General features: G+C 35.5%; 1 long non-coding RNA gene across 3 annotated transcripts in view; it reads right to left on the bottom strand.

Annotated features, from left to right (window-relative positions):
* Window positions 1–911, bottom strand: part of LOC110427608 (uncharacterized) — a 1,732-nt gene extending 821 nt beyond the window's left edge. The window contains exons 1-3 of one of the 3 annotated variants that reach the window (XR_002446309.1): window positions 796–911; window positions 485–598; window positions 139–360 (exon numbers count right to left, since the gene is read on the bottom strand). This is a non-coding gene — a long non-coding RNA (uncharacterized LOC110427608). The other 2 variants (XR_002446308.1, XR_002446307.1) reach the window with 2 other exon arrangements.
* Between the last annotated feature and the right edge of the window lie 2,597 nt (window positions 912–3,508).

Genomic DNA, 3,508 nt, shown 5'->3' with positions numbered 1-3,508 from the left:
AAATTTTATTTTTTCTTTGCATTTTGTCCTTTTTGTGAAAAAGAAATAAAAAATAAAAGGTTAAGAGCAAATAGAGAAAAAAAAGAAGACATAAAGTTAATTACGTTCACCAAAGGTGATGGTACAAAAGAAACCAACCAGAAAGAAAGATGGGTTCAGGTAGTTCCCTCTCTCTTAATCTTCCCAACTTGCAATCGTTGCTTCAACGAAGTGATTGACCCAAGTGTTGGACCTTGCCACCGATCTTATCAGTTGTTTCCTTTGGACAAGTTGGTGAAGAAGCCTTGCCAGCTCTTCATTCTTATGCTTCATTTCTTCTCTCATCTCAGCTAACTCTGCTTTCGATCTCCTCACTTTTTTCTATTTGGGCATGAGATTGGATCTTAGTTACTTTGGTAAGGAAAGAATTGATTGAATAATGGTGAGTAAAAGCGAGTCTTCGCCAGAAAAGACTGAGAGAAAGGTTATGAAGATAAGGCTATACCTTCCAAGAATATACCCTCACCCTTTTCCTCATTGACACGAGACTTTTCTTAATGGCCATTTGTCTTGGGGCCATGGACTTCTCGCAATCTACCTGTCAGTCAACCTGTCCTTTCTGTATTTTATAATCAGTACAAAAAGGAGAAGATATTGTATTTAAAGCATCAGAATATGTTCCAATTATACATTTTTGTTATTGATAAACAACGAGAAGCTAAAAACTGAAAGGAAACAAACAAGGAAAATTACGTAACCACAGCAAACAAACACAATTATGTAACTATGGAAAGAATTGATCAGTGCTTAGCATACCGTAAAGATTTGCAGCATGAATGAAAGCCCAACGATAAGGAGAGAGAAAATGATGTTTCCAAGAAAGTTCGTAATTGCTTTTTTATAGTACCACCAACAAGAAGTTTAGTGTTTATGTCGAGATGATGTTTCCAAGAATGTCCCTAATTGCTTTTATAGTACCAACAACAAGTTTAGTGTTTATGCGAAGAAAGTTCATGCGAAGGGAATTCAAACACGTTGTTGGGTGGCGGCTGATTAGTCAACTTGTTATCGACCGATAGAGGACGAAATCGGTCGAGTCGGGAGGGGTGCGATAGGAAACGTCAGCATTTCTTGCGTCGTTTGTTTTGAATGGAACTCTCCGCAGGTAGTGTGGCCCGCCTCCGACTAACATGTTAGAAAATATCATTACTCATTAACATTCATCAATATATGTGGTGTAGATACATGTGAACTATGCCATTGAGTTCTGGTGGATAGATATGGAATTGTACAAATATGGTTCAGCACGGAGGAGTAAATATGTGTTAAAAGAAGCCGTTTGCAAACAGCATAGACTTCGATTGGCATAAGTATTTAGTACTAATAAAATCACTTTTAAGAAATATTATTGGGTACATGCTAACGAGGTGGCATTGGAACAAGCAAATCACCCCAAAGAATCTCATACTTGATGGCATGCAAATACAAACATTATGAACAGACGCTATTGAATTTCCTTTGGTTGGTTTTGACAAGTCCTTTTAGCATAGCAAATTCGTAACAGACGTGCGATATGCGTTGGTTTTCATAAACAAACATGCTGTAATCGGGCGAGAGTAGACAGAGAGGAGCTTTGTTGATTTTATATATTCTGGATACCTCTTTTCTTACTGATGACGTCCATCAATTTTCTATTTTCCTCTTCTTCTTTCGTTCGAGATTTAGACTGAATCTGTCTAGATTTGGTCGGATTCGGATCTTAAATTTTCTGTCTTCCTCACGATGCATTCACATGTAGCCTTCGCTTGGTCACAATATAAGATTATGTGCATTCGTCTACAATTTGGCGTAACAAGCACGACTAGTGTGGCCATTTTGTGGACATGCATACACATATATCAGCCTATAAAGGGAGGAAAATTTGTGGACAATTTACACAACTTGAGTCCATCAAACCAGGGGCTTGTGAGCAAAGATGGGTTCGCTGGGCCGAACCAAGAACATGTGCTCCTTTACCGCAGCACTCAATTCAAAATTACTGCTAATTTCAAGACATTTATTGAGGCAGAACAAAATTGTTCTTTTGGTCGGCAAGCATAATTTGTTGATGGTCTATTAGAATATTTATTTGAAGTCGCTATTCCAATAACATTATATATCCCTGTTTTTAAGTTTTCAGCCAACACTCTTTAAAATTATAAATTCAGTAGAAATTTAGACTTTAAAATTCAATAATTCAGTTTAGAAATTCGTGAAATTTACAATTGAAAACAATTAAATGAAAATTAAACGTGAAAAAATACATGCATACGTGAAAAATTATACATATATATATAATGAGAGGTATACTATGCACTATGTTAAAGTCTTAATGGAGATTGAGTTTTGGGTATGATGGAATGGAGAAAAAAGAAGCTGATTCTCTTCTTTGAATGAGCAGAAAAACAAATCTAGCGAAAAAACATTGTAATGAGGTTTATACACAAACTGAAAGAGAACCCTATTATTAAAATAATTACAAGAATAACCCTACAACTAATCAATAATTACAAGGAACTCATATGGTTACAAATATCAACACATCCCCTCAAGATGATCATGTATATATATTTTCAATACTCATCTTGCCAAGTAACGTATGGAGTTGAGCTGGTTGCAGTGCTTTTGTCAAAAATATTTGCAAGTTACAATTGTGTGGGAACATAGTCTGGAACCATTGTGCCATTCAATACCTTTTCTTTTATGAAATGGCAATCTAATTCAGTATGCTTTGTCCTCTCGTGGAAGACTAGGTTCTTACATAAGTGCAAAGCCGACTGATTATGTCAAAATAACTCTATTGCTTTAGCATCTTTTATGCTAAAGTCTTTAAACAAATATAAAAACCACATAACTTTTCACAACGGGTGGAAGCCATTGCTTTGTATTATGCCTTTATGGAGCTTTTTGCCACAACAATCTGTTGCTTTGATTTCCAACTTATAAGAGAAATACCAAGAAATATGCCAAAGCTTGTGATAGATTTTCTATTATCTTGACAACAGGCCTAGTCATTATCAGAATAAGCTCTTAATGTCATACTTGCATTTGAAGATAATAGTATACCTTGGCTTGTTGTACCCTTAAGATACCTTAAAACTTTATGTGCAACTTGCATATGAGCAACGGATGGCTTATCTATAAACTAAGACAAGACTAGCACTATAAACATAATATTTAGTTTGGTAATAGACTAATCAGCCAATTATCTGTAGTTGGTTGAGTTTTTTATCAAGGGATCATCACTGCATCTAGATATTTTTTAACTGTAATCAATTGGAGCTAGTGCTAGTTTAGAACCAAGAAACCCGTATTCATCAAGTAAGTCTAATGTGCAATTCCTTTAGCAAATTGATGTGACCTTCACTATTCTAGCAATCAACTCCAGGCCCAAGAAATATTTGGGATTTCGCAAATCCTTTATCTTGAAATTTGAATCCAAGTCTTGTTTAAGTTGATATGCAATTCTTGCAGAGGAGCTAGCTACCAA

The sequence above is a fragment of the Theobroma umbraticum genome, unplaced genomic scaffold (assembly GCF_002168275.2).
Source record: "Theobroma umbraticum cultivar Fairchild unplaced genomic scaffold, ASM216827v3 scaffold_106.0, whole genome shotgun sequence".
NCBI classification, from domain to species: domain Eukaryota; kingdom Viridiplantae; phylum Streptophyta; class Magnoliopsida; order Malvales; family Malvaceae; genus Theobroma; species Theobroma umbraticum.
This window is presented reverse-complemented; position numbering and strand designations above follow the sequence as displayed.